Below are 22412 nucleotides of genomic sequence, written 5' to 3' on the forward strand. Positions count from 1 at the left end.
ATCTGCATGGCCAGGCATCTGCAGGTGGCAGGTGTGTGGGCTACCCGGGGTGGGGCTACTGTGGGTACCAGGTCACTGGCAGGGCACTGTGTCCTGTGGCGACACAGACACTGGGGCAGCCGGCATGCAGGGAGCAGCCCCCAAAGCCAGGGCCCCACGAGATCATTGATGCTGAACTGCGTGGTCAGCGGTAATGACAGGGCCCACTGCAAGCGCGCAGGGTCCTAAGGCCAAGAGATCACTTATACCAGAGCAGATGGCCGCAGCACAGGCAGCGCAAGGCCATGCTTTCTGGTTGCAGTGGGGGCGCCTGCAGGGTCCGGCCAGCCTCCACGGGCTGCTCTTTGGATCCCGGAGGTTGCTCGGAGCAGTGCCTGCCCCAGTGCCCACCTTGCCTGGAGCAGTCCTCCACCCCACCCACCACCTCCCCAGCGGCATCTCTGGGGGTGCCAGTCCCCACCCTGTGCCCGTGTCTGACCATGCAGACTCCGAATCCCCAGGAGGACGGAGGACGCTGTCTAGCTTAGCTCTTCTGAAAGGTCTCCGAGCAAGCCCCTGCAGCCAACTCCTTTTCCCAGGTGCCTGCACTGCAGACCGGCTGCTCCCCTAGAGAATGAACAGGTGGGAAGCACGCACCAAGAATATGTGCCTAACACACAGGAGAAGGCGCAGCAGAGCCCTCTCCACTCCCAACTGGCTGCCCGGACTGAAGCCTGGCAGCTGTCACTGCCATGGGCTGCGCTCCTGTCCCGGCCACATGCACGCTGGCCTGTGGCATCTGACTGCTGCCCTAGCGGGCCGTGGCCTCACTGGTCCCATGGAAGAGGCTGTGCACTGCTGCCCACAGGCCCCTGTGGTGCTGCATGGGAAAGAAGGCCTTCCAGGGGGGACCCTCCGCCCAGCAGCACAACACACCTGGTCCCTGCAATGCTTCACCTGCTCCTGCAGCTGTGTGCCCTCAAGGTAGGACCACACAGCAGGTTCACCCCTGGATCCTAAGCCCCAGCCGGGGCCTGGTACACCACAGGTGCTCCAGAAACCTGAACCGCCACCAGTCACCTACCTGGCTATGTAGTGTCAGAAGCAGAGACTTGGGCTCAGTTTGACTTTGTGTTTAACTCCACAAAGGGAATGAAATGTAAAGAGATGAATGATAACCTCACACCATTATCTACAATGCTTAAACATCCCATCAAAATTTGTCAGAAAAGCACCTTCATTCCATATGATAACTAGTCATATGTATGGAGCACTGTTATATCCCAGGCCCTGGGCTAGCTCTTTGCTGAACATTGGACAGTCATTATTTTTCTGCATGCATAAACATACACACAGATTCCCATGTACATGCATGTACATATACATATACATGCATATACACTACATATAAATACATGCATGCATATATAGATACACATACACATATGCACACAATGCAGACAAATCTGAATGCGCACACAATGTACATGCATTTGCATACACGTGGTGTATACATGTGCACATGAATGTACGTACAATATACATACATGTGCATGCACATACATGCATACACGTGAAGATGCATGTGTGCATCATATACACATACACATGCATGCAGACAATGCATACCTAATTGTGTGCGTATACATGCATGCATACATGAGCACATGTGTATACATGTGCAAATGAATAAAGACCTACACAAATACATGTGTACACATATGAACACACAAATGCAAACACACATGTATACTCATACACACACACACACACACACACAAACGTGAGAGCCTCTGTAAAGGTGCTTGTTGATGGCACAATTGCTGAGATTGCTCTGGATCTAAATTAATATTGCTTCCAGTGATAAGAAAGACTGATACCTACAACCAGACAAGAGAGACCCCTGAGGAAATACTGACCCTCTACACCCGCAGAGCCCTGAAGCCAGCCAGGCCTGGCCCCTCTCCTCCCGAGAAAGGAAGGCCTCCCAAGGTTTGATTCCATCTAGAAAATGCTTCTTGCTTATTATTCCTAAGCCAGTCTGTATTTCTCCATCTATATGGTAAAATATCTCAACTTTGCTTCTTCTAGAAATGTTCAAACACACATGAAAGAAAACACTCTAACCACCCTGGTGGACCCACCTCTCAGAATCTCACCCAGCCCTATGTCTCCACTGCACTTTCTTCCCCCCTGTCAGGCTAGACGGATGGATAGAGCAAAATATAGAAGCCCAAGCAGTGTCTGGCAATTCATAAGCATTTAGTTCACAGTAATTATTAATTCATAATCACGCTGACCGTATCTTAGACGACTTTGAACACCGAAGCACAGACAGCACAGGAGCTGGCCCCCAGGTCGCGGAGCCCACGGGGTAAACGTGCCGCTCCCAAGGCCGGCCCCTCTGCTCTCCCCGCTGCACTGCACGGCGCAGCTTTCCTCTGCCACGAGGACCCGCATGCCGTTTGGCTTCAGCAGAAGCCCAAGAAACAGAGTCATTGGTATTTAAACAGCAAAATGTCACACTGAAACACAGAAATATTCCTGAGGCAATGTTTTTGTGAGTTTAGCAAGCAAATGTTTGAAAATACCTTCCATTAAGTCAGAAAGTCTCATTTTTCAAGCCATTGTTTTAACTCTGAAGGCAAGGGCTTCATTTCTTAGGGTTCCAAAATCAGCCTTGTTGCGTTAGGCACGTCCCCCTCCCAGCCTACAGATGGACCCGCTCTTGCCTTGTGTGTGTTTTATGCATAACGTACCACCTGACTCACTGCCTTTCACTCCTGGAACACAGTGGAGAGGCACGTGGAAAGAGAAAAGGTTGCTGAGCTTCACAAGCAGGAGGCACCGAAGGCCACGCGTTAAAATGCTCCTACTGCACACCTGGGGTGTGCGAGCTCCCTGTTGCATGCCATGCTGACAGGTTTGGTGATGTGCTTCCAGCTCAGAGCAGATCAGAGCTGCTCACTTGGAACAGCCGGGACCTGCGATGGCTGACGGCGTGACAGAGAAGTGAAGGGTGCCAGTCTGCATGCTGCGGAAGGAGGGGGTCTACACACACTGCCGAGAGCCCCTGCGGAGAGCACACACAGCAAGCACGTGGGAGCCCCAGACGCGCCCCCGTCCCCAGGAGGACCGGCTGGAGCAAGGAGCAGCCTCCCGTTTTGCAGAGCGGAGCCTGAGCGCGGAGAACACACAGCCCTCCTGGAATGGCAGATGGAGGTTAGAACCCAATGCCCCTGCCCCCGTTCCACGCTCCATCTGTGGCCAGATAACAAGGGGCAGGCACAGCTCCTCAAAGATGATGTCTGGGCTCAGAGGGCGGTTACTCCTGCCCTCCCTCCTCCATGCTCAAGCCTCACATGGGGTCTCATGCTTGTGGGTGGTTTAGAAAATCACTAGAGTGGCCTGGCCATGGGTCAAGGGGAGGGGCAGGGAAGTCCCATGCTCCTCTATTAAACAGATCATCATTTGGCATTTCCAGGTGTAGAGCGAGTCTTCTCTGGGCATGAGCGGGGGGCAGCATTTGTTGTCCTGGACTTATTTACCTTAAAAATGCTTTGTCACATGGTGCACCCAGCCCTGACTCTCCGGCCACCTGTCTCCACCCAGCAATAGCTGGTTTCCTGGGGTGAGCCAGCGCCGGGCACTCAGCACAATTCACTGGACAAATTAAATACTCAGTAAATACTGGGTGCACTGAGTCATACCGCTGTTCATTGCGATGGGGATTTACCTGGTTCGAAAATTGTTCCTTAACCACAAATTCATTTCAAGCGACATGTCAAATGAAATCAATAGTCTCCCCATGGCTGCAGATCATCCTTCAGCCACCACTGCGCCCCTCGGCTTAATGACATGCTTTAAAAAATGACGGCGCTAGTTAAAGTTGAGTGGTCATCTCAATCCCAACTCATCTTTACAGTTTTCAAAGAATGTTTAAAATTCCTTCAGCTGAGCCTCAGGCTAAATGTGAATTTTTTAGGAAAGTAAACAAAAATCATGATTTCCATTTGGAAATTAGTGAGGAATGAACAATTCACAGCTTGGTTTTCAAGTAATGGCTCAGCAGCTGGCTTTGGTAGAAGCTAGAAATGTGCCCCAGGCTGACTCAAGAGAGGACGTCTTCTCTCCAGATGAATTACCCTCCGGAATCAAAGTGAGGCGTTATGCAGAGCAAGGGTCCTGCGTCCCACGGAGGCCTCCAGGCGGCAGGACGGGGCCCTTGAGGACCTCCGAAGGCCAAAGACTTTGCGAGGGAGCATTACCCAGGGCCACGTCACCGCCGCTGGACTGCAGGGCATGTACAAGCCCCAGCAGGCAACGCCCCAACTCAGAACGTGCTCTTCCACGGTCACCCCTCTTCTACAGCGAGATTTAAGCTTGTGCAGTTGGTTGTTTCTTAGTTTCCTACATAATCTGGGGCATAAGAGTAGCTCTCTCAGCCTGAGCTGCATACTGGAAACAGCGGGGGAGACACAGAAATACAGGGCCTGGTGTCACCCCCGCAGGCTCTGATTCAGTTGTTCTGGGGTGTGGCCGGCTTCCGTGTTGAAATTCAGATGTGCGGCCAAGGTCGCCAAGTCTTCAGTTAGAGGCGCCCCTAGGGCACCCGTGCCAGCCAGAGGTAAGGGCCTGGGAGCAAAGCGGGAGGGAGGAGGGCGACAAGGAGGGGGGCGACAAGGAGGGGGGGACCACGGCTGTGAAGGACAGACAAACGGCCTAAACTGAGGGACACAGCCGCGGACAGAAGGAAACATCCCACATGTGCTTCGTGCTCAGGGACAGCACAGCAGGAGCAGAAATTCAATAAAATAGTCGCTCAAAGGGAAGATTATGAAACAGTAAGATGAGAATGGAGACTGCGGACTCCCGGCAACAGCTTGGCCCCAACACCGTCATTACCGAAACACTATTTAACGTCGGAACATCAAGAAAGCGATCCCACACTGGTAACACAGAGGAAGCCGACGTAAGGAACACGGGTTTCCTAAAACGGGGAGCGCCCGACGCACGAGCCCCGTGGCCCCACTGAAACCCTGGGGGCACCTAGGCCCAGAATCCGGTATCGTGCTTCAGGGTAAAATTGTACTGGACAATCTACGATGCGTCTCGTGGCTCAGGTATGGATTTGAGTTGAAAGAAATGACTCTCGGGCCGTCCAGGTGGATGAAGAATCCACCGCGTGGACTGAAAACCAGGCAGCTCCGTCTTCATCCCAGACCAGCACAGACAAGGCGGCAGGCGGGCCGGGCTGGAGCCCGCCACTCACCTGTGCGGACCCGGGCAGGTGGGCACGCCGCGCGGGGAGCCCCTTCTTGGAAGGCTGCTCGGTGGCAAACCAGTCCACGGGAAAGAAAGGGAGAGGTGTTGGCACCACCCCAAGGCGGTCAGCGGGCCACGTGGGGAGACGCCGCGGCTCCCAGGCGAGGAAAGCAGAGCCCAGGGGAGGCTGGAGGGGGGCAGGATAGGCAAGCAGGGCCACTGCCTCTGCCTCCCGGGTGCAGGCGGCCGCTCCACAGGCTGCACCTGGCCCTTAGGTCGACCTGCGGGAACGCGCCCCCAGAGGCAGGTGTAGACAGAGACAGACATTCCCACCTCAGGGAATATCCCAGCTGGGGCCTTCCGGGCAGAAATGACCGGCGGCGAACGCAGCCAAGTAGGAAAGGCCTTGGAATCACCTGGGGGTGAAGCAGGCTTCATCAGGGGCAGGCGGGAGGCGCAGCCATGACACACAGAACCAGGACTGAGAATTTCAGCGATGAGTTACAAAGTGAATTACACGATAGCAGCTTTGATGTGTTAAAATCATACTGACAAAATTGAAGGTGAGGGAAGGCATATCACTATATCTTTCCAAATAGAGAGGTGATTGGTAACTGGAAAAATCAAAACACTTAGTTTAAACAATATGTCTCTCTTACCATTCCTCACATTTATTTTCCCTGATCTTGGAGGCATCTTTGTACCACTATGTCTCTAAAGATTGGAAATACTCATCTGAAGTCAGCAGTCCCTTCAATTCTATTCCCATTTCTTCTATCTTCATGAAAATTAAATTCAGTACATATTCTGAAGATAGCTTAGCTAGTATAATCTCATCGCACCCCTTACAGCGAGCTCCCAGCACCTGGCCACACACCCGTTCCGTTCCCCCCCAGCCCCCCACCCCACCCCACCCCCGCCTCCATACGCACGTGGGTGAGAAGGCAGCACTCACCAAAAGCCTTCGGAGTACGCACCTGAGGGCATTCTTGCTTTTATTTCCTTATGCGTATCTTTAGTGCACAACTTTTTAGATGAGCACATATCATTGCTCCAAATCTACAGAACTCAAAAATGAAATTCTTAAAGGTTTTCCTCTACACGAAGCCTATAAAATCCCAATTGTCAAGCATGGTTTCATCTGTCCCCAAGCCAAGCCTCTTCCCCTCCTTGAGCCGCAGCCGCTCCCACCTGTCGGCGTCTCCCTGCCTCCGCCCTCAGACAGCGAGTCCTGGGGAGATAGGCTCTGTAACCCCAACAGTGCTCTGATGGCAGAACCCACCACCATCTCCTCTGCACCCTAACAATGGAGGTGTCCTTCTATGTCCTGAATACCGAGGAAAGCAACTGGCACAAAGTCAATGCTTTAGTGAAAGCTGATTAAAAAGCACAAGGTGATATTTAACACCTGATGCCCATAAATATGACAATATGGCTGAAATTATTTTCTGGTCAAATTCAAAACACAGACATGGTAAATGCTGGCTAAGGATCTGTTTTTGTTGTTGTTAATGGAGAGAAGTTTTCAACAGAAAAAATGTGCATGTGAGCATGAAGGGCCATCTCAGAACAGACAGACCACGTGGAGTGAGAACGGGACAACACCCAGGTACAAACTGGTGACAAGGGACAAGGCTGAATCCCCTTCCAGCCACAGCCCTGCTTCTCCCCAAGGGGCATTCAGTGTACCCCGGTTCTGGTAAGATGGCTGGTCGGGTGGGCAGGTTGCATCCTGGGATGCTGTCATCTGTCTGGACCTGAGCCTACGCTGCAAACACATCTGGAAGCAGTGAGGAATAAGGAAAGGAACCAGGGGCCTGGAAACGGAGGCTCGAGGGCTGGGCCAGGGGCTCCTCCACCTACAGGCCTCCCAGGGCATGTCTCTTGGAGCTATTCCGCACCAGGAGAGGGCGCTTTGCACTGCCGACCACTGTTCACTCCACAGCCCACCTAGCAGCAAGCTTTCATAGCTGAGACAGGTAAGGTGGTCTGGCGAGCAAGACACCCCCAAGGCTGGCTTGGGGGGCTGAGGAGCTGGGTCAGAAAATGGAAGTACCTTTGGCCGAGGATGCTGGGTGGCCTAGGGGAGGCCTCCCCCTGCCCCCTGAGCTTAGAGGGATTCTCCCAGGCACCCCCACCCTGTTCCTTCCATCGAGGGGCATAAAGGTCCACAGGCCACCCATTCCCACATCTTCCAGAAGCATCACACTCTCTCCAAGAGCCAACTCCTGCCAGGGAGGGTCCAGCCCCCCACCTCCACCTGCCCTCCTCTAGTCACCCACCTGCACTCAGCCCCAGGGTGCAGCTTGGAGCCCACCTCCCACCCCCCGCCCACCCCACTGAGGCCAGAGCTGCCCTGTCCACAGTGCCCCCGCCTTTCCGCCCTTTCTCCCAGCCCAGGCACAAGGGTTCAGTCCACCTCCAGGCACCCACTCCAAGGATGGGGACCTGCAGCACCCCCCGCCAAGCAGAGGTGGGTGTATTGTCACCACAGCCCTGGAGAGTTACTGGCTGGAGGGCCCCCCATGTCCTGGAAGCCCTGCTGTTCACCTGGGGCGTGGCATGGCTCACCAGGACTCAGGCGAGGCCAGAGGACAGCAGCGCGAAGGGAAAAGCTGACCATCTGGGGCAGGGCCTCCCACCGTGGCCAAAACCATCCCATCCCAGGATCAGTTGCACCAGGGCACACCACAGGGCCCCTAAGGCTGGGACGTGCCAGGACAGAAGCCCCAGGCCTCCACTGCCAAGCGTACACCATGCAGGGCACCCCCCGCAACAGTCCCAGCATGAGAATTCCAAGACAGGATACCCAGTGGTGTGCTCGGCTATTCCCCTGCTTCAGTATCTTACACACAATTTGGTGACACTGACCTACATGAACAGCTTTTTTTTCTTGGCTACTTGGAATGGGGGGACAGAATCCAATGAACAGACCTAGCCAGGTGTTTGCTTAGAAAAATAAACACCCTTCTCGCAACTGTTTACTTTTACAAAAGAAAACAACCATAGTACAAATTTTCTGCAGGGGCAGCTCTCAGAACCCAGGGTCCGACATGAGCATCTCGGTCGAGGTCACCAGCAACCGGACCCCAAGGGCACAGCGAACCAGAAGTGCTCACAGAGCCCACCTGCCCTGGCTGGCAGAGGACACGGCTGCGTGGGCACGGCTCCACATGGAGCGGATGGGGGGACAAATGACCCAGTAGTGCCCCCCACTGCAAAAGCAAATGAGCAGAGGAGACTTGATTACGTGTCTGCAGTAAAGAGCTCAGCAGGTTGGAAGACAGTAGCCCGCCCCCCACCGCGACTCCTACCCCAGCCACGGCCCTTCAGCCCTCCTCTCCCACCCCTACCCGTGCCTTTGCAGAAAGACGGCAGATCCGAAGTCCTCAGGACCCACTCCACCTCTCCCTCCACACTGGGGCTTAACTGTGTCCAGGCTTCCTAAGTGACAGGGCCCCTGCCCTCCTGACACTTTTGAATGATCCTTAGTTGGGGACCAGAGCCTACTGGCAGTCCGAGCTGTGCAGATTTAGGAGTGCACGCTGACGTGGCGAGTCCTTATTAAAATGCACTTATATTGGTGTGTTTATCAGCTTGCCATGCTTATAAATGTGAACTCTTTTGCCAGCTCGGTATGGCCAGGCCCCACCCCCTCGTGTACCAGGCATTATGCCCAGTTCTTCTGGACAAGCTCACTGGACCAGAGACGCCTGACTCAAACTGGGCCAATCAGGTTCCTCTCCTAGAATTTGGAACTGGGATTTGGAAAGAGCCTGAGAGAGTCACAGGGAAGCAGGCAGGAGCTCGACATGTGGCGCAGGGCCAGGTCCACCAGGCATGAGCTCCAGTCTGTCTGCTGAGGTTTCCTCCAGAGCAGGGCCCTGTCCAGTGGAGCCCTCACAGGTTGGCTTTGACTAGGATTTGGGAGCCCCTGTGCCTTCAGAATAAGCCCTCCATGAGCTGCCCCAAGTGGATTCCTTTCCCTGCAACCGAGTAACTTCTGGCCAAGAGGTGCCACTCAAGCCAAGTGGTGCCCCTGGCTCTGCATGGCTCCTGCACCGTAATTGGGCCACGTGTCATCTTTATGAAGGAGGGGGTGGTGGGCATCAGCTCAAGCCATCCTATCCTCCTTTTACAGAGCAGACACTAAGTCGAAGCTGTCAGACCATCAAGCACACAAAATCAGGAGGAAACAAGGACTGATCCCCGGAAGGCAAGCTGACATGGACCTGCAGCCTGGACAACTGGACTGGAGCTTGGGACCCATGCAGGCTGAGTCATGCAGGACTGGGGCCCCACTTTGCCAGTTGTCGGGACAACCTCCCACAAGCAGCATCAGTAGTTCCACCACAGACAGAGAGGCCCAGAAGAAAGGAGCCTGAGCAGTGAAAGCTGCTTCCAGCAGACAGGGGGCAGCACACAGGAGGGCTGTACACGGGGAGGCCAGCAGACAGGGGCCTACAGACAGGGACCAGCAGATAAGAGGTCTGCAGACGGGGCCCGCACATAGGGGGCCTGCCTTCCAGCCGACAGGGACCTGCAGACCCCTGGCCCAGGCCTGGCAGGAATTGGAAGGTAACATGCATTTTCTCCACAACAGCGTGAGTCATTTCAGAGCAGCATTGGAAACCACAGGGTCCTAGTGCGCCCAGGACAGCCGCCCAAACAGCCGCGCACTCGCAGCGGACCTTTAAGGTAGAAACAGACGGAGTCTGCAGGCAGAAACAAAAACCAGCAGGGGCCACGCTCCAGGAAGACGGCAGGGAGAAGCCTCAGCTGCCCACCGGCACCCACCAGGCCAGAGTGCGGCCGATCACAGTGACAAATGCCCCGTGCCCGAGGATATGGGTTTGTCACCTCATGCCTTCTGTGGCTGGCCTAGAACTGCACTTCAGCCAGGGCTTAGAATCTGCTCTTCTCTCCTCCCTAAATATGTTATTTCTTCTACTTCAGTCACTATTTCTAAAAGACCAACGCCCAATGCTATCAAGCATTTTCAGTTGTCCCTGAAGTGAGAACAGTATCACCCGTGATGTGTCCAGGGCACCTTCCCCGGGGTTACCCACAAGGACAATGATGACAGGACAGTGCATGCAATGCTCTGGGATGACCCTGCCTTCAAGACAAAAGTAAAGGAACATGGCTGGTCCCTAAGGCCCAGACAGCATTCTCCTATGTGACTGGGGAGCCAGGCAGGAAGAGGATGGACCCAAGTCAGGCTTTGGGACCATGCCCAGGTGCTAGGTCACCTGGGGGAGCCACCCTTCCTGCCTGGATCCCAACTGCACAGAGGACTGGTGACTCTGATTCTCGTCTAAAACCACTCAGACATGACCCCTGCTCAACCCTGCAGGGGGCTGGCAAAGTGCGAGGAAACTGGACAGGGGTCTGGGATCTCACTGCTGGTCGAGACAGTCAATGCAAGATGCATGTGCAGCATCTCACCACTACCACTTGGAGAGAGTGCCTTCTGTCAGCACACAAGCTCCTCGTGGCCAGCCCCAGGGGTACAGCGCACTGCTGGAGGGCCCCCCTGGAGCCAGACACCCCTCAGGACCCAATTCTCCAAACCTTCCCTTGAAGAGCCATTCTACAGAGGAAGATTCTGAGGTTCCGAGTGGTTTGATGGCTTGCTCAGGGTCGCACCGCTGCTAAGCACCAGAGCCAGATGGAAGTCAAGGCCACTCCAAAGCCAAGCCCTGGCTCATTTCACCACATCAGCTTAAGTGCACGTGGTTTTTTCTTGTGATTATGACTGTAATTATGATTATGAGTATGATTGTGATCATGGAGATCTGATGCAAAGACAGCGTGCGTTTGCAGAGTCAGAGGAAGGTGGTGATCAGAAAGGTTTGCTCTACATTCGGCAGCACGAAGAAAAGCAGTATAAACAACACAATCCCACCTACTATTCCTCCTGGACCTTCCCGGGCAGTGTTTCCACTTAAATGGAGGTTTTCTGAATGAGATCTTGAGGCGGTTTTATAATGAAAGAACCATAATTAACAGAAAAACAGGCCACGTGAGCTTGGCGGGCTGTCAGCAGGCCCGTGTCCCCTCCCCCGCACGCCCTCCCATGGTGCACCCCAGGGGACAGGCACCACCTTCGCTTGTCTGAACCAGATGGGCAGTGTGGTCCCTTGGCAGCCAAGCATCAGTGCTTCAATGTCAGTGTGAGCCCATGAAGAGAGAGGCTGTTCTTTGCTCACCCACGGCCAGAAGTTCAGAAATATCATAAGGAAAATGGTACGGGGTCCCTCAAAAAACCAGAGTCAGAAGTACCACACATGCCCCAGCAACCCCTCTTCTGGGTAGATGTCCAAATGAAATGAAAGCAGTACCTCGAAGAGACAGCTGCAGCCCAAGTTCATCGCAGCATTACTCCCAACAGCCAAGGGATGCAAGCAACCCGCGTGCCCACTGACGGACGAGGATGGATGGGTACAGCGGAACCTCGCTCAGCCCTGAGAAAGGAGATCCTGCCCTTCGCAGCCACGTGGATGAACAGGCGTGGACTTACACTAAGTGACACAGCTAGTCACCGAGAGGAAGAACACATGATCCCACTTGCAGCCAAGAAAGCCAGGTCCACAGGCGCAGAGAGGAGAGTGGGCAGTTACAGGGGGTGGGCAGGTGGGCAGAGGCTGGCCAATGGGGACAAAGCGGCAGCGAGGTGGGGTGAACACGGTTGGGGGTCTAAGGTGCACATGGGGGCTGGTGACTAAATGGCACTGGACTCTGGAGATTTGCTAAGAATGTAGGTGTCACGAGCTCTCACCACAAAAAATATGGATACACTGTAAGAAGACATGCTAATTAGCTCGACTGCAGTAACCATTTTGCTATGTATATGATGTCAAATCATCATGTTGTACACCTTAAACATATACAATTCTTATTATAAAATAACATTTTTAAAGTTAATACCACTCAAAAGAGAAAAAGAATGCATCATCCTCAGTAAGTATATATTGAATGAATGAATGAATGAATGAATGAGTGAGTGAACAAATTAATGAATGAACAAAAGAATGAACAGGCCGAGGCGCACACCTCCTTGTCAGGACATCACCACCTGTAAGAGACTCGACCTGAACTAAGTTAGAATTCCCAGGGAGCTTCCCTGCTTTCCCATCAGACTAGGTTTCCCCCGTCTCCCGTCTGTACACCTGCCCCAGGGGTTGAGGTTCAAGTCCAGGGATCCAGTAAAAATCATTTCAACAAATCAACCACCAAAAATAAGTTTCTTTAATACCCTTATAATACTAATAAAAATGCAAAGTAATGCTATAATTAAAGTTTTAAAATTAAACCAAAATAAGCTAAAGAGTTCCCATTACTCATATTATTGTTCAGGCTGATATAAAAGATAATATTTACTAACTAGCAGCCATAATGAATATTAATCTTTTAAGTACTTAATGGGTTTCTTCATAGAACTCACCCCTCCCTCCAACAATTCTTCTCAAGCAGCTAAATTTTAAGTGCAGCTCTCACTACAGCTGATAACCAGGAACTCTTACAAGGCACCAAGAGGAGAACATGGATTTCAGGACCTCTGATGGACAGCTGCTCAAAAATGCTGCCCGGGGACAAGACGCTCCTCAGCCGGCTGAACGTGTTCTCCTGGGGCTGCTCTCCAGACGAGGATCCACACGCCCAGCCCTCCCCAGCCCCCTGCTCATCCTCCCCAGTCCCGAGAAGACTCCTTCCAACCACCATCCACTGAGATGCCAGGCAGCTCCCCGTGAGCTTCCAGTATCCGCAAAGGTACAGCACCCCAGGCCCCTCCTTGCCAAACTGATGTGCCCACCACAGCAGAGTGTGCAAAGTCACCCTCCTATTTACAGAATCCATCCACTCTGATGTTAAATAGAGATGGTCTTCCAGGGGAAACCAGTCCCAGGATGAAAGGTCCTCTGAAAACTGACTGGGGCAGCTGCCTGTTCCTGGTATACGGAGGATCAGCCTCCCGGCAGCGTCAGACCAGGCTGTGCTAGGGTTGCTGTCCCTGACGCTGCAGTGCTGGCTGGCGCACAAGGTCACAGGGGGCAGCAGGCAACGCCCTCTTCCTCTCACCCTAGGGGCAGGCCTTCCCCACTTTGGGCTCATTACCACTGAGCCCTGTGGTCACAGCAACACCATCTCTCAAGGTCTGGACCCATTAAGGGAAGACCTGCTGTGAGATGTTTCCAAAACGGACCTCAAGTGTACACCAAACCGCACGGGCTCCCCGGGGACGGCGGCGGGCTCCGGGGCTCGTGCTGCCTAGGAGGCCCCTGCTGGGGGCGTAGACATGACAGTGCACCTGCCAGGGACATCATCTAGGGCACGTGTTCGCCCAGAGCCCTGCTTCAGGAAAGAGCGGTCATTGCAGCAGGGTCTGTAATGAGGAAAATAAATACATATTTTAAAATTTGAATTTTCTTTAAAACATTCAATAAGCCACTAACTTCAAACATTGTAACGACCACAACTCCAAGCCGGATCAATTACATTATTCAGTTTTATTGTTCTTCTCTCAGTTAAACACTGCTGACTGGGGGCCAGTTTCACTGACCAGGGAAGGAGGGCTTAATACACCCCCAGCCCCAAGTCACAGGGTCATTAAAGGCTGTGCAGAGATACAATTACATCCTACACCTGAGTATTTTCAACTGGGAAGACTCATTGGGATAATCAATATCCATCATCTCACAATAAAAGTACTGATTCTAGGGTAAGGGACTAAATTTGACTTTTAATGCTGTAAGGGTTTATCAAGTTATCTGCATCAGGTTTCAGGACCTACACAAGCCTTGGCCCCTGGCATTCATGTGTATCCCATCCCCATACCCAGCGTTTCTGGCTTGTCACAGAGCTGGTCACATGCTTACTGAATTAGAACTCAAGATAGATATTCAGGGAAGTTCACAGCCAACCATCCATTTCTAGAAAGCCAAAGATTCTAGCCACGCTTTTTTTTTAAATAGGCTATTTTCAAAGGAGATCAAACTCTTTGGGAAACAAGGAATGCCTCTGTGCAGGAAAGGGCTCATGGACAGACCTCCTTGGCCTGTCTTCAGGGCTGGTCCTCAGCTGGCATCTAGGCACTTGAATTTGGAGAGGGCTCCCATCACCCTAACTAATAGGAGGCTTCATTGCACCCAAACGGTTTACACAACAGTGCAGTTTATACAGAGCTCCCACCGATGTGAGCCTGCTGGTGCCTGGAGCCAGCCCAGGGTGGGCGCTCCCTACGCTCCTGCTACAGAGGAGAATGGTGGTCAGGTGTCCCAGCAAAGCCCCCTCCTTCCCAGGAGCTGATGCGCCCCTCACTGAGGAGTAGAGACAATTACTTCCTTCCTGAAGTCCACCGGGTAGCTCACCATTGCTGTCTGTGAGCAAGTGGCAGAGATGAGAAAAAGGGAGCCAGAGATAAGAGCAGGGGTGGCAGGAGCAGAGGAGGCACCACGCGGCGGGGGGCACTGCAGGCTGGGTGTGTGTGCCCTCCCGAAGCTCGCACGCTGGAACCTGCCCCACAGGGTGGTGGTAGGAGGTGGGGGCTGTGGGAGGGGCCCATGAGTGCAGGGCCCCCATGAATGGGATTAGTGCCTCTATAGGAGGCCCAGAGCTCTCCTGCACCCCACCCCATGGGGTGGCACAGACAGTGGAGAGCTGCCTGACCCTGAAGGGTGTCCTCACCAGCACCGGGACCTGCTGGCACCCTGATCCCACTCTTCCAGGCTCCAGACTGTGAGAAATAAATGTCTGCTGTTTGTCAGCCATCCATTCTGGGACTGACAGGGGAAAAGTCTTAGCACCTGAATGACAGAAACTAAAATTGGCTCCAAGGAAGAAATGTGAGGGACGAGGCCAGTTGGCCCAGGAGGAGGGTCAGGAAGAGGGCAGATGGGCCAGGACAGGAGCCCCGGGGGAGCTGCAGCAGGAGGGCTGGCCAGGGAGGCCCTCACTCAGTGAGGGCAGTGATGCAGGGACACAAACCCCACCAATGTGAGTTCTGTGTGACCCTCATTGGCTGGTCAAAAACATGAACAAACATCTGCACACAGCTTGGAGGCTCCTTGTCCCCTGGACATCAAATGCTGGCTGGCTGACCCAGCAAGAGGCCAGCTCAGCCCTGTCCAGGGCTGCCACAGAGGGTCACAAACTGTGGCCACACTGCCCACCACAGCAGGACACATGGACACCATCCCACCATGACCAGGACCCGAGGTCATGCCTGCCCGGGGGCACCAGACACCGTCAGAGACTGAGCCTGGGCGCGTTTCCCGGAGCCCAGCTGCAATGTCCGCGCTGCACCTCTAAACTGCTCCTTCTGACAGTGCCCCACCAGGGGTGCATCCTGGGTTCACCTCAGAATCCCCATTTGCAGAGTTTCAGAGAAGAGCTTTCCATAAAACATTTAGTGGAATTCTGAATAACAACATTGATACCTTTCTAAAACCTTGGAAACATGTCAATTTTTTTTTTTTAACCCATGAACCTAGACTGAGACCCCATCCACAGAATGAACTCCATCTCCAACCAGGGAAAGTATCAGTGGAAGAAAAAGTACCTATCAATTTTATAGAATATTGCATATCACAACTACAAAGGACACAAGGGGAAAGGTCAGGTCCCAGCTGGACGGGACACAGACCGGCTCCCACAATGAGGGTCTCCAAAGGAGGCTTGAGCCAAAACAGGGTCGGGGGTGGCGCCTCCAACACCAGTTTCTATTCACCAAAGCAGGAATTTCAAATCAAGCCCAATGACACCTATACCTGTCAAGGTACTTTGTATCCACTTGCATATGAAGACCCTGCAGGAGAAAGACATGAGGGGCGCTCTGAGATCCCTCCGGGAGGGGAAGGGCTGAGGCCACATCTCTGGGTGGTTCCTGTCGAGCACGCGGGTCCAGGGCTCTGGGCCAGCGGGGCATGTGGGTGCCTGTGGAAGCTCATTCGTAAGGCAAGAGCTTCAAAGAGTTTCTGAGGGACCTGCTCATGCTGCCAGGCAGCCCACCTGGGGAGGTCTCTCCTTGCGGGCTCGGGGAAACCTCAGCCTGGACTGGGGAGGGGGCTCTTGAGTCTGATGGGGTAGGAATTCGTGATCAGGTCAAGCAAGTGCCAGCAGGAAAGGGATTCATTGAAGCAGAAGTAGCAGCAAGTGTCAGTTCCACTGTGCCAGGAAAAGTGGCTCTTTGCACTGGGCAGCTGGACAGGCAGCAGAGAGAAGGAGTAACAGAGGGCGGAAGGGGAAGTGCACTGAAGTCCTGCTCAACATAGGGCAAAACCCTCACCAACTCCCAAAGCCAGGGTCGCCTGGCATCCAGCGCGCACTCGAATCTGCACAGCAGAGGAACGACGCCCCTGCGGCCCCAGACTTTGCGGGGGAACACTGGGCGGAGTGCGCTTCATATTCCGGGAACCTCCCGAAGCACAGAAAGGAGACCTTTCAGGCAGGCTGCTGAAGAGCACGGAGAAAGGCTGCAGGTCCATTCGGGTCACCCAGGTGACAGGAAGCGCAAGCCCCCCCCCTACTCAGGTCTTCACAGCTGCGTCCCCCTGCTGATCAGAAACAAAACAGGGAGAGAGAACGGAGGGCACCTGAGACTAGAAAGCTGAATGAAACAGCGAAGTGACAAAGACAGCAGAGATGGTGGAGGCAGGGGCGGGGGGTTCTGTCTTTGTCAGGAAAAGCGCTCAGAGACAAGCGCAGTGGGCTGAAGCCGCAGGAAGCTTGTTTAGACAGGACACACGGGGCGGGCAAGCAGGTGACCTCAGGGACGAGGTGCGCTTAAGGGCTTAGGGTTTAGGGTTTTATAGGGCCTTTGGGGAGGCGTGTGTATGAGGCATGATGCATGCAGGTGATCTGTAGTTCCTCTGAAGTTCTGTCTTAAGAACAGGGTTATTTAAGTGACTACGATCTGCTTCTCAGCCTTCTTTGCCCACGTAGGTTTGCAGACTTGTTCACTCTGTCGGTCTGTCTCTTATCCAATGTCACTTAGTCGAGGAAGGGACTGGAAGAAGGGGCACAACAGCGTAAGATCACGTTAAAGGATACACTGGGCCGTTTTTGCAGGCTAAGTAGATCTTACTACTTAATGCGTGACCCTTGTCCCATTTTCCTGCTCCACCTCGCTCAGAGAACCTCTTTTAACAGTGAAGTTTGGACCAGCTGCCAGCAGCAGTACCCAGGAAGGGTATTTCCGTGCTGAGTGTCCCAGGCTCCACGATTCCATCCTCCCCTTCCTTGCCCGCTGGTGCTGAGCTCGGACGGAGGGAGGGAGGAGGGGCAGGTGCGATGCCAGGCCACTTACCCTCCGCACCCTGCACAGAAATGGGTGAGGGAATTGAAAGAACGGTTTTAATGTGATGTGGAGTCATCTGCAATTCTTTTCTCCCCCCAGAATGATAACCAAGACTTCATCACGTTTCCTAAAGCAGAGGAGCTGACAGCTAGAACAGTGAGGGGAAATTAATGACTGTTTTCCTGTTAAGTACTTATTTCAACATTGCACTATAAGTAGTCTATGTTTGTGTGATTCAGAATCCAAAAATTGGTCATTTATGACCTCAGACATGTCTAGATACAGAGGTGGAAACAGTGAATTAGGGCAACATGTTTATGGGCTCTGGTGCTGAGAACCAATATATTTTGAAACAGCTGTTGTTGTTTTCACCTTGATTTAGGAAGGAAAGGCCACCCGAGCCTTAACCTCATGGGATCATTGTTATCATTTCACTAAAAGTTGCATTCTTAAACTAGAAAGTATTTATAAATATTGAATAGCACAAAATAATCAAGCTGTTATTATTCCCTTAAAATGAAATGTGTTTCACCCTCTCGCTGCTGCTCACAAAATGTAAAAAGATTCAACACAGAAGCTATTGTGTGAAAAGTGTGTGTCTGCAGTTAGAGATCTGATTGCAAACCCAGACCCTACGAGTAAATTAGGGGGTGTGTCCTTAGCCCATCGGGCCTCAGCGTCTTGGGCTGTAGGGTAGGCAAAGGGGTTTCCTGAGATGAAATGTCACAGGACTGAACAACAGAGCCGGGCACAGAGTATATGCTCAACCCACGACGGGCGGAGACATTATCTTCACCTTGAGATGACGATCCTTATGCTTGAGGTCCTGTGCTAGAGTAACAATCTCACTTGAAGATGAGGGTCCACTCTATCTTCTTTTGTCCGTATCCACCCTAGGAAGCTGTCCCTCCTCCAATATAACCGAGTTCGCCTCAAAGACTTCTCTGGTCAAAAGGGAAACTTGCTGGCTAACCTTGTCCTAGTGGTGGCCCTGAAAGAACATCCCTGAACAGCACCCAGACCTCGTCTCCCCCTGTCCCCCCAAGAAACGCCCAGGCTCTGAGTCCTCCAGTCCCTAGCAGACTGCTTCCAGGACTTCAGGTGGCACTGTGGCTCAACTGCCCTGACAACAGCCCCCACCGCTGAGCGCTCTCGGCGGCCCAGTGAGGGTGCCCCCTGCACACATGGGAGTGCATGTGGCGAGCCACGGGACTTGTCTCCCAGAGATGAGTGTGTGCTCTATGCATCATTTACCTAATGTAGCTCCTATGCATCTACTGTTCTGTCAAACACGTGAGTGTGAATACACTCATGCCCCAGATCCTGAAGGAAAAGGCATGTTTGCACAGGCCAGGTCAAAGTACTCTGAAGATACAGTCTAGAAGGAAGGATGGCACCTGGTGGGTGGCTCTCCTAGTCCCTGGGATATAATTGGCATTCCTGGGACACCACGACCCTCTTTGCAGACGGTTGTTGTGTGTGACCCCTGAGGGTCATCAGGTGTTAGACGCACCCTCCCATGGCCTCTTCATAAGGAGATGTAGCCTCACTGTGGACCTGTCCTCCTGTTCTCCAGTCCTGGCCCAGGACTGCTAGACCCTCTCGCACATTACTACAAGCTTTCTTTCCACAGTCACAAACCCAAGCCTATCTCCGTCCTTCAGAGACAGGAATAGAACTGAGAAGAAACTAAGCGCCATACTGACCACATATCACTCACTCGCTCACTTTGAGAACCACCTCTGTAGCCAATCTGTGTAAACCTTTGTATTCTGAGCATCATTGCGAGCTCTCGGATATTTGCAGACTTGGCTTATTTCCATGAACACAAGCATTCTCTTTGGACTTCGCATTTCAACGCCGCTTCTCACTGGATCCATTATCCTTTCAAATCTGCCCCTGACGTTCGTGAAAGGATTCTCTTTCTGACTACAGGAGCATGTTGCAAAGACACCCTGATCTATTCTTCCTTCAAGACTGAAATAAAATCAGCTGCCCTTTGAGAAGGCCTGCTTGCATTTATTGGAAAATAGAATTGCAAGCCAACAATCTGGCGCCAGGGGCATGTGGGTGCTGGGGATGAGCAAGCACACAGCAGCTGCTGCTGAGCAGTGATGGGACTGGAGCAGGCCTTTCTTCAAGCATTTGAATTCACCTTCATTTTTCCAGATTTTAAACATTGTCAGCCCTTCTTTTTGTATAGTCTGGGATGTCATCAACTACCAGGGATTTGGGTATGCCAACAGTATGGGGAAAATTACAAACGGGTGCCCTAGGAAGGCATGTGGATGGACGCAGGCCAGGCCCATGGGAGTGCCACTGAGCCCAGAAGGCCAAGCCAGGAGCGTGAACTTCTCACCTGTCACCAAGCAGGCCACCAACTCAGTCACTCACTCATTCAACAAACCCAGGTTGCTATAAATCAGGCACAGGGCAGAGGTGGGACATGGCCTGACTGGCAGAAAGGAGCATCTTCAGCTCTGTCTCCTCCATGCCCCTCACACTAATCATGCTTGGCTCTGCTCTCTCTTCCCCTGCTTTGGTGGGGGACACATTTAATGAGTCGTTTAATCCAGTCTAATTCTCCGCATTTAGGTCGCTTCTCCTCGGGGAATCTGCTTCATGCTTGGAAATAGCCGAGGACTCTGGCACTCTCCCCGGAGACGCAGCCCATCAAAGCCATCACTCCAGCTGCCAGTTACGCTTGGTTCTCCACCGAGGCCAAGAACATGAGACAGACTCGCTGGGTCCCCGGGTGTCAGTGTACAACCATCCACAGTCTAAACCTCCTGGAGAGGAGAAGCCCCCTGTGAGCAGTGCTTCCAGAGGAAACACCAACACCCTTGGCCACGCGTGTCTCCAGTGTTTTACAGACGTGGACAGTCACCCTGACGGAAGGCCACCCAAGAGCCCATCCAGCAGAGCAGGCTTCTCTCCATGTGCAGCGTTCTCCTCTGCGCGGAACTGCCCGAGTGCAAGAAGTCCCGCAATTTGTGATGTGCACAAATTCACGCCAGGTTCTTGGGGTTCCGCACAGGTCAGCAAAGGTAGCCCTGTGCCCCGAGAGCCCAGAGACCCTCAGCCCCAGAAGAGGGTCAGTCCTGGCCCACCCACGTGCACATGCACAGACACGGGGGGAACCAGGGAGAAAGCCATGACCTGCTTATGGACTCCGCATCAAGAGGGACACTGCAGTCTCTCCTCCATCCGAGATCATGCATGTGAAATACCCACTACAGACCCAGACCTAGGTGTTTCCTTTTCTACGTCATTCACTTTAAGACAGATTAGAAAATTCACGTCTATTACCGAGTTACGATTTTTCCATAAATGCTGGAATCAAATCAATTCATCCCGCCTGTCAGTCTCTTTGAGGCATGGGGGAGCCAGTGAGCTGGCCTCTTTGTGAACCCAAGGAGGCTGTGAGCACTTCTGGCCGGGACTTCTCCCCAAGGAGGGGCCTCCCCTGCGCTCCCTCCAGCCTCAAGCCTGCAGTGCGCCCCCCTCAGGCTGCAATGATGGGCAAACGCTCTCCCCTTAAAGGCTCCACGCATGCTCAGAGGCAGTCCCCCAGGCTGCAGTGGGCGGGGGGACCCAACAAACAGCCAAATCAAGAACTCAGGGCCCTCTGGGAAGCCAGTGCTGATTCTGTGCGCGTGCATCAGCGCAGCAGCAGGGCTGTGCAGCCGCCAGACAGAAGGTTCTGTTGCTCGTAATGTAACATGACAAGGCTATTTTCTCTCCCCAAATAAGCTGCTAGGCAGATGCAAGAGCCTTGACTCTGTAACAGACCAAGCGAGTCAGTCCACTGGAAAATAAGGATTAAAGGGGGAAAAACAAACCTTGTCTTTGGTTTTCAAGATTCATTTTCAGAGGCACGAAGAGCACCTGCAGGGACACCGTCTCGCTGCACCGCTGTGGCCGGTCCTGCCGCGGCTCTGCCCGCGGCCCAGCCCTCCTACTGCCTTTCTGTTTATTGGTTTGAGTCCTTCATCCAGAGGGGGGTTCAGCTATGACTCACACACGGGCAAGCCCACCGAAGAGCTCCCCACAGTCGCAGGCCTCCGTCAATTCCCCTGTTCCTCATCTCAGACTTCACATGGTTTTCCTGAAGTCCAGGGAGTAACTGTGGCCCCAATTTTAGGGAGGAAGGAAAGCCAGTTTACAAAGGTGAAATCTCTGACTCCTCAGAGACACCTGGGGCAGGAACACAGACGCAAACTGGTCGGTGCACCGCTGTCCAAACAGAAGACTGGCTCAGCATGAAGCACTTACTAAACAGGGTGCCCGGCTGGGATGCCATGGGGTCCCTGCCCACCGGGTGGTGCCATCCTCAAGGAGGCCGCAGATGCAGTGGCAACATGGGGCCAAGTGGGGAAAGCGTGGACATGAGGGCAGCAAGGTGCCGGCAGGCCCAGAGGGAACGGGCGCAGTGGTTTCAGTCAGGGTGGACATGGCCAGGGAAGCCGAGAGGGGCCGGGCTCGGTGGAATTCTCACTGCTGGTGGAGAGGCCGGCAAGACATGGGGAGGGACGGAGGGACGGCAACTAGGTCGGATGGGACAGTGGGTGGGCGGGGTGAAAGGGGACTGGAGGTCGCGTCTCACACCCGAACGAGTCCTTCATCCAAGACTGTCGGAGAGGAAGTTTGCTTCAGGCGATGGGGAGCTCCCCCTCCCGCTCCCCCAGCCCACTCCTCTGCCAGCTGCCCCCCCGAGGCTGTCCTTCTCACCCCTCTGCCCACACCCACATCCAGGCAGGCACCAGCCCAGCTCCAGCCATCCGGACACTCCCCGGGACCCAGCCCCCGGCCTCACCCCTGTGAGCTCTGCTCTGGGGCCCCCGATACTGTAGCAGCCCCGGCTCACACT

Source organism: Manis javanica, chromosome 7, assembly GCF_040802235.1.
Source record: "Manis javanica isolate MJ-LG chromosome 7, MJ_LKY, whole genome shotgun sequence".
Lineage (NCBI taxonomy): Eukaryota > Metazoa > Chordata > Mammalia > Pholidota > Manidae > Manis > Manis javanica.